The 12,673-nt window shown below is 46.4% G+C and overlaps 1 pseudogene; it reads left to right on the forward strand.

The window, feature by feature from the left end:
• The first annotated feature begins 5,183 nt into the window (after positions 1–5,183).
• LOC108634625 lies at positions 5,184–11,305 on the forward strand (annotated as a pseudogene).
• Positions 11,306–12,673: the final 1,368 nt, after the last annotated feature.

Genomic DNA, 12,673 nt, shown 5'->3' on the forward strand with positions numbered 1-12,673 from the left:
GGTGACTGCAGCCATAAAATTAAAAGATTTTTGCTCCTTGGAAGAAAAGCTATGACCAACCTAGAATGCATATTAAAAAACAGAGAGATTACTTTTCGACAAAGGTCCATGTAGGCAAAAGCTATGGTTTTTCCAATAATCATGTATGCATATGAGAATTGAACTATAAAGAAAGCTGAGCATGGAAGAATTGATGCTTTTGAACTGTGGTGTTGGAGAAGACCCTTGAGAGTCCCTTGGACTGCAAGGAGATCCAACCAGTCCATCCTAAAGGAAATCAGACTGATGCTGAAGCTGAAACTCCAATACTTTGGTCATCTGATGTGAAGAACTAACTCACTGGGAAAGACCCTGATGCTGTGAAAGGTTGAAGGCAGGAGGAGAAGGAGATGACAGAGGATGAGATGGTTGGATGGCATCTCCAACTCAATAGACATGAGTTTGAGCAAGCTCCAGGAGTTGGTGATGGACAGGGTGGTGTGATATGCTGCAGTCTATGGGTTGCGGAGTGGACATGACTGAGCAACTGAACTGAAGTGAACTGATACCTATTTCCAATGCTGCTTTTCTGCACAGGTGCAGAATGGCTCAGAAATGGTGATCCATACTTCAGTCTCTGGGTTGAGAGGGTGGAGCTGGGAGTCAAAGGAAGCCAAGGCAGCTAGAATTCACAGTGCAGATTATCTGAGAAGAAAGGGCTGGATATAGAGAGAAATCTTGGGATATGAAGAAGGTCTGCCTCAAATGTGCAGCCAAGGATTGGTCAGAATACGCATCTGAGAAAAGTACCAGAGGAAGGGTTAAAAAAGACTCCTGAAAAAATATAAGGGCATAGTACTCAGAGGTCACATGTAGAGGCAGATAGAGAGCCTATTCCAACAGTTAAAATAGAGAGCTTCGTAATAACTAGGGCATAGGGTAGGGTACCAAGAAAGGCCTTACTTCAGTAGTAAGTAAAAATCCTGGACTAAATGTTGATGACTAATGAGGCTTGTGAGGAATACCTGAAAGAATCAAACTGTTTCCAAGTAACTTAACTGAATTTCAAAACAAAGCTCAAGAATATTTATAGGGAAAAGCAGTGGACTGGGAATCTCTAAGCCCTTGTTCTCCCATGGGAACACCAAAAAACTACCAGAAACTGGTATAAAATCCTTATAAAAACTATGGAAAATTGTCAAAAGGCTATAACAACCAAGCAAATATTCAGTCAAGAAAAGTCACATTCAAAGCAGTAAAATATTTCATGATGTTTGTACTTTCTGCCCCACTCCCCTTCTCAGTGCCGTGTAGTTTTGGTGTAGAGGAAGTGGCAGCCCAATACACAGTTCCCTCCCTTGAAACAAAGGGAGCAGTTGTTCATTTACCAAGTCATGTCTGACTTGAGCAGAGCGGTCCTTATTTGAATGTTCTGACTATCTTAGGGCTGCCTAAGGCATTGGGCTCTATATCCTCTAATTCAGATCTTAGACACAGAGGAATGGTGGATAGGGCCATGAAAGTTATAAGGGGACTACAGACCTCCTGGGTAAGAGATTATGGATGGAGACATAAAGTAGACCATTGAAGGCCCAAAGAAGAAGCTAAAGTGAGATTCTTTGGCAGACTGAGACACTGAAAAGTAGCCATGTGTATGAGGGAATTGAAGAAGCCAAAAATATGTCCAGGCAAGACACCTGTTTAGAAGAGACCTGAGAAGAACTTAAACTTTTCCACTGAGCTGATCACTAGGCTAACAGCATGCCCAGCTATTTAGAGGACTACTCCAGCATAGAGCCAGTCTGCGAAGATGGAGAGAGGTAGCTAGCTATTTTTACAGATGCCCAACCTTCAGCAAAATAGTCACAAAGGATACCGATAAACAGGAAATCATGGCCTATTTAAAGGAAGAAACAAAACTGTCACAACCTATCCCTGAAGAAGCACAGGCATTAATTAGATTTACTCAATAAAGACATGAAAACAGCTCTCTAGAATATGCTGAAGGAAACTAAATGAAAACACAGGTAAAGAGCTAAAGGAAATAAATATATGAACAAAATGAGACTATCAACAAAGAGAAATAAAAAGAAACTAGAAATTCTAGAGCTTAAAAATACAGTAGGTGGATGGAAAGATTCCCTAGAGGGATTTAACAGCAGATTTATGCAGGCAGAAGAAAGGAACAGCAGCCTTAAAGATAGGAGATTTGAAATTATCAAGTTTAAGGAGCAACAAAAGGGAATGTTTTCTCTCTGTAACAAGATCCATAACAAGGCAAATATGTCTGCTCTCACCACTTCTTATTAGCATTATACCTAATGTTCTAGGCAGTGCAATAATGGAGAAATAAAAGGCATTCAGGTTGGAAAAGAAGATTTAGAATTGTCAGATATTATCACCAATTTGGAAAATGCTAAAGAATTTACAAAACATAGCTACTATAACCAATAAGTGAATTTAGCAAGATTGCAACATAGAAGATACATATTCAATTTCTATTTCTATATACAAGCAACAAACATTAGAAATTGAAATAGAAAACAATATCACTTTGAATAACATCATAGATTTGACATAGGGATAAATTCACAAAATATGCACAAGACTTGTACAAAGAAATTAAAAAATTTCTAGGAGAAAATAAAAATGCCCTAAAAAAGTGGAGAGATGTACCATTTCTGTGAATTGAAAGACAATATTGTTAAGATATCAGTTCACTTGTAGGACTTTTTCTTACATATATACCCATATGTGTATATAAGGATTTATATATATGAGGTTTTTACTTAGTGCAAAAGACTGTAAATAAGTAAATGTCCATGAATAGAGAACTGAAGGTGACTTGTGTTATAGTCATATCAAGGAAGACATGACAGCCATTTAAAAAACTGACATGCACAAGATATATTTAATTATCAAATTAAATAAGAGAGAAAACTGTCTATACTACCGTTCTTGGAGAAATACATACAAATCCATTTGGTTTTGGCTATATTAGACTAGTTAAGAAAGATACACAGGAATCTGATAGAAATGACTGTCTCAAGGGAAGAAAAATGGGAGATAAGAGGTTGGGAAGAAAACATATTTTCTACATACCTTATTCTGCCTATTGAATTTTGTACCATGCATATGTGAAGTGTGAAAGTCACTCAGTTGTGCTGACTCCTTGAGACCCCATGGACTATACAGTCTGTGGAATTCTCCAGGCCAGAATACTGGAGTGGGTAGCCTTTCCCTTCTCCAGCGGTCTTCCCATCCCAGGGATCAAACCCAGGTCTCCCACATTAAAGGTGGATTCTTACCAACTGAGCCACAAGGGAAGCCCACCATGTATATGTCTGTCTACTTGAAAAAAAAAAAAAGAGTGATTGAAATCAGTTAAATGCATTGATCCTTTATCAAGAAGCCCAACTTCTCCAATCTTTATCCCATAAGTCCTCCCCAGTCTGCCCACCTACACCTCTGCTAGAAATGGACCACATTTCTAACTGCCAGATGTGCTAGTGGCCCATTCCTCAGTGTTCTGCATTTGTTAGCAAGTTTCTTTCCCGCCTAGAATACACTCCTTTTGCCTGTGGCCTGCACTTTTAAACCTAACTCTAATGTTACTCTACCCAGGAGCCCTGTCTCCCCACACTGATCCTCACTATGCTTTCTCTCCTCTGGAATGGGTATTTGTGACCTGGGCCTCACAAATGAGTGTATGATCCCATATGTTTTGGATTGTTGGCTCTTGCTTTATGTGATGTCTTATGTTGGAAATTAGGCTGTCTGGATAGCAAAAAGGCAGCATGACTCAAATGTCTTTGTACTCTTAACACTGTCTTGCTTAGGGCTGAGCATAGCTTGAGGGCTCACCAGTCCCCAGTTGGGAGAAGGAAATGGCAACCCACTCCAGTATTCTTGCCTGGAGAATCCTGTGGACAGAGGAGCCTGGAGGGCTGCTGTTCATAGGGTCACACAGAGTCGGACATGACTGAAGTGACTTAGCCTGCATGGTGCATTGGAGAAGGAAATGGCAACACACTCCAGTATTCTTGCTTGGAGAATCCCCGGGATGGAGGAGCCTGGTGGGCTGCTGTCTATGGGGTCGCATAGAGCTGGACATGACTGAAACGATTTAGCAGCAGCAGCAGCAGCCTTCACTTGGATGAAAGATTAGATACTGGAGGAAGGACCAAGGAGTATCTTCAGAGATTTTGAGCTGAAGGATTTTTGCCTGTGAGACCACTGTCACCAGGGTAAGATTTTTTTCCTCAAAGAAATAAAAAAATTAGAGTGTTAGAGAACTATGACAATATCGACAGAGGTCAGGTAGGTAACATAAATGTGTAAGTAAATGGTCAGCATATAGGAGTGATGGGCCCTGGTGATGAATTAGAAAACAACTGGCTTGCTTAAAGTTTTCAAAAATTCTAGTTAAAAAACAAGCAAACAAACAAAATTCCTTTAGGCAAACAGCAGACATCCAGAATAGATGAGTAGATCTCACCACAATCAGCAACTACTTTATGACTTTACGTTAGTGGTCACTGACACATCTCTGCAGGTACGCATCTCTGTGAGAAGACGGAATTCTGTAACATGGTTACAAACAGCTCTAGAAAACTAACTCTTAAAGGAGATGCACGAGGAAATCTCATTAGTGTGTCTCAGGGGAAGGCAGCGTTTACAGTCTCTTCTCACTCCGCAAGCTTGAGGCCACACAGTCTGGGAGGCATTCCTTTCTGATTCGCACAGTATCATTTTAAAGATGCTACCACTTTTACCTGTCCCTGCCACTTCAGCCATGGTCCCTTCATGCACCTGTGATTTCCCATCACCCACTGCCTGTAACATCAAAGCTCTCCATTTCCAAGCCATAACCAGACTGGCCACCAGGCTGGCGGAGGGTATGGAGAGTGAAGACAGAGTGGGAACACAGACACTGCCTGTGAGTGGCACCTTCATTGCTTACAAGCAGACCCCCTCATCTGCAGACGGAATTCCCACAGGGGCTCCCTAGACAGGTGAAGCTCTTTGACACCATAGCTACCTTGTGAAACAGAAGGGCTTTGTGATGCAGTCTGGTGGCTTGGTTCCGTCATCTGTGAGGCGGAGACGACAATGTGTAGCACTGGAAGTCAGTAGGTGCCAGAACTCTGAATGCCTACATTCATAGGGATGGTTGGTCTCCTCGCGATTATGAGGTTTAGACCATGCTGAGCCAGACTTTTGTTCTATGGGATTTGGGGTATCCCTTATATACCTATGGCTCCATCTTCGTTATTATTCTAATTATCTGGCAAGTGAAAAAGAGTTACCATGGATTAACAGAACATAAAAGGAGCTGTTGCCGGGTAGGGAAACACTGTGACCAGGACTGAACTAATTAAGCCTTAGATAAGACGCTTTAAGCTCCCTCTCCTTTTATCCCTCCTCTCCATGTGTCTACCGCCCCACCCATGTGTTTTTTTTTTTTTTTAACCATCCATTAGTTACTCATATGGTATTTCTCTTCTCAGCACCTAGAAATCATTTCTTACCAGACCATCCCTGCAATGTATTCTAATTGAAAAATCAAGAACATGTCTATCTGGCTTGGGTTGAGACTTAGATGAAATGGATTGTGCCTCACTGGATCTTAGAAGACTTCCCTTTATGGGAGATTTTTCTGGTTTGTGGTCCATTAAGGCATTTGTAAATTGAAGTCCTTTAATTATTAAATCTACACAACTGTATTGTGTTCCACCCTTTCTCTTGTTCCATTATAAGCTTGATACAGAACTTCTCTTAGGAAATAAATGGGAGGTGTGGAGGACAGAAGAGCCTCAAAATGAATCAGAAATAAGAGAAGACAAGTATTGAGATGAAAAAAAATAGGAGTGTGGAAAGTTAGGAAATTGAATGAAATACAGGTAAATTAAAAAGGATTCGGTAATCTATATTGGCTTGGTCGTGGTTTGGATGTGAAAAAGAAAATGGTGTCCCAACTTCACACTCCAACTTTTTTGTCTTTTCAGCGTCACCGAAAAGTCAGACAAAGGGCTAGAGATGCAGCACTGAGAGGTAAAGTCCTGTCTTGGCTCCGACTTCCCTCCCCTGGGGGTGAGGTTCCCATGGACCCTGTTCCCCAGTGACCCTTAGTGCCAGGCACCAGGTGCTCTAACTGCTGAAGGCTCCAATCCCCAAGGTGACAGATTCTCCCAGAAGACTTTTATGGGTGGTGGGGTAGGGGTCTGCTGTTTCCTGCCATTCAAGGCTTTTAGATTCCTGTAGGATGTCCCTGAATCCCGTCCTGTTCTGTGTAACACTTTCTCCTGTTTTCTCAGCTAGGAGACATTCCCAGAAAGAAGCTGACAAGCTGTGGGAGCTGCTCTCGCTCATGCGAAGGTGATCTCTTGCTCTTTGCAGTCTCCCACCTCCCAGCGTGGCCTGTGGTAATTTCTGTGTTTGGTCTGGGGCAGGGTTGGGCAGAAGGAGAATGGCTGAGAGGGAGCCAGACACAGGGAGCCTGGAGCCCTGGGTGAGAGTTGCTGGAGGAGAGGGTGGGGTCAGACGTCTCAGTGGAGAGTGGTCTTCCAGCTGTGCTCTGGGCAAGGCTCACAAAGGTGCTGGAAGTCAGGATGTGACAGAATGTAACTCTGTGGGTTTTCTCCCAACCATGAGACAAGTTACCCAGTCAGGAGAATGGATAGTTAAGTGCATAAACAAGTCATCATTTTTATATTCTCTTTACAGCCACACCCTTTCAAGGGCAGACCCCTGGACCCTGCTGACATTACCTCCTCTGGTTCTGTCTTCAGGGAGGCCAGTTCCTGGGACAACCCTCAGGCAGGATCTTGTCATGCTATCCCCTCCTTAAGAGCTCTGCAGAATGAGAAATTGGCTCTTGAGAGATGTTGTGTGCATCTCCTAATCCCCAGAATGCAGAGCTTCCGCAGGACTTCCATGGCCCGAAGCAAGGCTGACTCCAGGTTCTACCTGGTGACGTCTCTGGTGCTGCCCCATCAGCTAACCGTTGGCTCCCCGACCTGCCTGGTTGCCTTCTAATTCAGCTTCTCAGCACAGGTCAGCAGAGAGCTTACCCACCTCCCAGTTTCTCAAGGCCCTGTGTTCCCACCAGTTGTCTGAGACCTTGCCCAACAAGCTCCAGACTCTCAGCCCAGCCCGCTACAGTTTGCCAAATGGCATTTCCCTAGGAAGAAAAGTAGACACTTAAACACCCAGCTTTTGCAGGCCTCAGAGTTTATGGGACTAGGGGAGGGCAGGCCCAATCTCCAGACCACACACTGGCCAAGTGTAACAAACAGTAACAAACTGTCCATCAGTAACAAACATTTGCTATGTTTCCCTTCCCAGCCAGGGCTGGCTTCCTCAGGAGGGGGCTGTGCGGCAGATCCTGTGTGCAGATCCCTGCTGCCAAACCTGCAACACCATGGCTCTGGAGATTCAGCAGTTGTTGGGTGAGAACACCCTGATCTCCCCAACTTCAGGGGACACCTCTCAGGGCTCCTCTTGCCTAGAGGTTCTGTCCATGTCTAATGTGCCTTTTGAGCAGAGTCTGGAACATCGTTCCCCACACTCCAAAGACCTTTCAGTTCTGTCTGCAACCCTCACAGTGTCACAGAAATCCTTAGCCCAGTCTGTGGCCCAGTCACCTAGTGCAGCTGGCATCCATGATTACTGGGCTGAACATCTCAAGCTAAGGCAGGGATTCCAAGTGCCAGAGGTTCCCTCAGGGACTGAGGAGCCAAGAATTTCAGTGAATCTGCAGGAGATGATGCAGAGCAACCTCAGCCTCATGTGTGGGAACCAAGTCCAGCAGCCCTTAAGTCCCCAGGTCTCTCTGCTGCCTTTGAAACAAGAAATTACTACCCTGACACATTCAGTGGCCTTGCCGATGGTCACTGTCCTCCCTGCCCACCTGCCGTTCCTGAGTCCTGAAGTCCTGAGACTTCTTGAGGTCCATGTGAAAAAATGGATGCATTTCCAGAGGTGGGGGCTCCCCAGGCGTGTAGAAGAGTCCCTGAGGCAGCTGATGCCAAACCCGCCACTAGTTTGCCAAACTGTATATAACCAACCAGTTTCTTTCATCCACAATAATACTTCTCATTTCTCTGTTGAGAAATGTGGGACCATTTTGTACCAGAACTGGGGTTCAGGTATGGCCGGCCAGCCTACCCAGGCCTTCTGGGTTTCTGAATGGTGTGTTACGGATCCAGAACAAAGACACCTCTACCAGCAAATCCCCAGCCATAAGGCTTTAGCCCTGCCCTCGTCAGCCCTTAAAGAATTAAGTGGCCTCTATCTAATGTCTGGGCAAAAGGCCAGTGACTCAGTGGGCCCCGTGCAGCCAAAATACAGCCAGCTATTCTGTGGCCTGCCTTCTCTGCACAGTGAGTCGCTGGTTGACACCTTCTTGGCTTCTCAAGGCCTCTCCAACGACGAGAGCATGTCCAAGCCCCACTTGAAGGATCCCTTTCTCTTGAAGGATCCCAAGGAACTCTCCTTCCTCCCTTTGCTGCCTAAAACTCCAACCCAGTCAACTCCACTGTCTTCTCTGTCTTGTCAAGATTGTGTTGCTCCATCTGATCACCAACAAGCTCACATCAATGTCCCATTTCTGACCCTGGACGAGTGTGAAGCCTTGGAGTGGCACCTGCTGCAGAGGCAGCTCCAGCTTCAGTGGGACTTGCCAGATGTTTTTCAGAGAGATCAACATGTCCAGAGCCCCGTGCAATGTAAGCCTGGTGACAAAGCCCAGTCTTCTGAGACTCTGAAAACTTCCTGGTCGGGGCAGCCTGTCTCAGTCCTCACAAGGGAACCAGTCTTCCCGCAGCACACCAGGAGGCTGCTGGAATACCACCTCCAGAGACAGCTGATTCACCACCGCTGGGGCCTGCCCCAGAAGATCCAGCAGTCCATCCAGTTGCTCCGGTCCCCCACTAACCAGCAGACTATACCCTGGAGCAGCACAGCCCTAGACAGTGTGAATGGCCCCCAGCCTACATCTCTGGGGGCCGCTGGAGCTGATGACCCATTCTCACCTATTGTGGACCCACTGTCAGTCCCCATGCCACAGTTGTTTGACAAGGCCAAGGCAATATTGCAGGGCCATATCGCCTCCAGATGTGGGCAAATTCACCAGGGCAACATCCCTGCCTCTGTATATAGATCTTGGGAGTGCATAATTCCTGAGGGCCTGGAAGTGACTCCCTTCAGCTGCATCCTGGAAAGCAAGCCCCTGGAACTCCAGGCAGCAGCTGACCAGGACCTTCAACAGGAAGTTATACCCGGGATGCCAGTGGCCCTTGATCAGCAGCAACAGGTCTCACCAAAAGCTGTCGTTGAACATCCTAAGCTGCCCGGAGTCCTGTCAGAGGCAGCCATTGAGAAACTGGAGATGACTTTACGGCACAAGTATCTGGCCTTCTTGTCAGGGCTGCCTGCTCTTTATTGTGTGTCTCCCTCCAGGGTCATGGCCCCAGCAACCACGTCAATCACGCCCCCAGCCATGGTCACAGAGATGGTGCCTGAGCCTGTCGAATTCTCAACAGAACCTGTGACTCAGGTGACCTCACCTGAAGAGCAGGGCCCAAGTCCTGGGCCAGGCTTTCAAGAGGCCAATGAGGCTCTTTCAAACACTGCAGAAGAATTCCAGGCTGATGAGCAGGTGGAAGGAGTAATTGAGATGCTGCCTATAGAAAGCGAAACAGAGCCTGAGAGGCCCTCTTCACTTGGGGAGCACATCTTGGCCAAAATGAATTTCCATCTGAGAAAGAAGATCCTAGAGGCACAGATTGGAATTCCCATAAAGGCAAGAGAGTCTAGGGAACAAGTTGTAGGAACGTCAGAGGATGTATGTACACAGGAGTCTCTTGAGAGTTTAAACAACCAAGGACAACCACTGCTCCAGGAACTCCCCATCCCACCAGATGTGCCATGTGCCCCAGACCCAGAGTGGCTCCACCTCAAAGAACAGCTGGCCACTGAGTTAAAGGCGGTGCACCAGAAACAGAAGCAACCCAGTTGCAGCATAGTACCCCATGGTTCTGTCCACGGGGCTTCCAGTATCTCAGTCAGTGGGGACATGACAGAGGCCCAGGTGCTTTGTGTTCAGCTGGAGGCCAGTGTGAACAACCCCAGTCTGGGGGAGCCTTGGAGCCCTGAGCCCCGGAGCCCTGAGCCCCATATGCCTGACAAGAGCAAGGACTCAGCCCAAGTCCCCACACTGGCAGAAAAGAGAGAGGAGCCAGGCAAACCCATATTGGTTGGGGACCATGGAGAAGGGGATGCTGGGTTCACACTCTCCTGCACAAGAGGAAAAAGCCACTCTGTTGAAGGCCAGAGGCCAGAAGGGATACTTCTGAATAGGACACCCCGCAGCCCCTGGCAACGGAGACATCGCTTTCACCTTGATGCTTCCTGTCAACACAGTGCTAAGCATTGCCCTCAGCCTAAACTCCCAGAGCTACCTCCTGGAGGAGTCCCTAGGGGGAAGGATTCTCAGAAAAAGGACCTGCAAGACAGTCAAGCCAGGCTGAGTGTCCCCCTCAAACCAGCAAGGGTTCCCGAGAATGCCCAGCCTGTGGTGCCCCAGGCGTCACGAGGCCAGACTTTCCTGGGCCAGCTCACTGTGGGTAAGCCATTGGAGGGCCGAGCTTTACAAGGTCAGGTCTTTCAGAGGCAGGTAGTGCAAGGCCGTACTCACACGAGGCCCAGCCTTCCAGAATATGGCCTGAGAAATAAGATAAAATCTCTTTTGCACTGTGTTATACCCCAGACAAAAGGCAAAGGGCATGAGGCATCCATATCCTCTGCATCTGAGACAGTGGCCAGCACCAGAAAAGAAAATGTGGAAAAAAGCTTGGCTCCAGCCAAAAGTCCCAGGGGACGAACTAAGACAGAGAAGACAAGAGGCGACCTCAAGGCCCAGTTTCCACCCGCCAAGAAGCAGATGGGCCTGGCTTTCATGGATGTTACCCACTCCCCAGATAGTAAGCTCCGGCACCACTCCCGCTCCCATCAACTCCTCTTGGCCTCAGTCCTGGGCACCCCCGCCACTGCCCTCGGCACTGTCCTCGAGGGGCTTGTGCCACCCAACCAAAGAACTCACCCTAACTCTCAGCTCTCACCCTAACTCTCAGCTCTCACCTTGGAAGGAAACTCTGGTCTGCTCAAGAAGACCCAAACACAGTCAGAAGACTTTGTAGTCTCCCCAGTGTCTGCATCCCTTGATGAGGACTGCTCCTGTCAATTTTATTAATGTGCAAGTGGGCAGAATACCACCCCAATACACTCTATATATCTCTAAGCAGAGAGTTGTGTGTCTGCTGCTTTTCTCCACCATGGTGTGCTCAGGGAAGGCATAATGGAGGTAAATGTCCTTCCTATCTAGGGAAGGAGCTTTAACCCACTCTTAAGCTGGGACAGCATTTCACACCCCGTGTCCCACCCCAAACCTCCTGGACTGTGGATAAAAGGGACTTGAGCAGAGAAGGAAGGCCCTTGTTTAAGGTACATTGAAGTTAAAGGTCAGACTTGAATTTGATTAATATCATGGTGTCCCTGGGCCCAGAGAAGCCATGTGGAGGGTAGTACTGTCAAGAATGAGGGGCCAGGAATTTTTTGCCCAGGCAAAATTCACTGATGACTTCTATACCTATGCTCACAATCTGGAGGGGAGATATTTAGGAGAGTGCCAGTGTTCCAATCTTGAGGTGGTGCTTTGTATTATCAATAGCATATAGATAATATGACAAATACCAGAAACAAATGATAGAATCTCCCCTTCTGCTCCTGCTGGTTATGTTAGATCTTTCTGGAGAGCTCACCTGGGAGGCGGCTCTAGTTCTCTTGCCTGTATCCCACCTCCTCTGTCTATCAGCTGCATGGAATAAGTGACACTGGGAATGAAGATCACAGTAGGACATGGAAACTCCCAAGGGTAGGCAGGAGAGAAGCAGGAAGGGAGAGCATGTAGATGGAAGTCTGAGTACTTGGGATAGACGCTGACATGGTCCTGAAGAGGGTATAATAAGAGAAAAGACTGGTTTGCTTGAACCAGGAATCCAACCCAGTGCCCATGTGCTTTTAGGGGATGGGGATGAATAAACTGAGTTTTGGTGGTTCATAGTGTGATGAAGAGCAGTGAGTTGAATCTTGTTGTCCAAAGGCAATGCAAATTAAAATTTCTGAACACTCACTCTCCACCCTACGAAATTGTCCAGTTTTAGGGATTGGTATAACTACAAACTGTGTTTTTGCTCAGCTCCAACATGAAGTTAGTGATTGTGTTCTAATCTTGATATATCTCAACTTTGCCCCTTTTTGTTCTGTTTACTGTCTCTGTTTGTTAAATTTCTCACTCATTCTTACCTAAATAATACAATAGTGTCTCATATGCCCAGGGCCTAGGATAGTGGCTGGCATAATAATACCTTAATGGTAGTTGAATACAAAGTCTGGGCTGTGGAGGCAGAAAATCATTACATTAGTATGTTGAGTGCTATGGAATAAGGAGTCCTGCCATGGTATTACTGTGGTACTCAGCTCAGAAGGACCCAGAAGGGCCACAGTAAAATAACCTTGATTATGCTGTGCACCTTAAACTCACACAGTGCTATATGTCAATTATATTCTCAAAATGGAAGGAAGATAAAATAAACTTTAAAAAATAACTTTGAGAACTATTTTACATTCAACT

Source organism: Capra hircus, unplaced genomic scaffold (assembly GCF_001704415.2).
Source record: "Capra hircus breed San Clemente unplaced genomic scaffold, ASM170441v1, whole genome shotgun sequence".
NCBI lineage: Eukaryota > Metazoa > Chordata > Mammalia > Artiodactyla > Bovidae > Capra > Capra hircus.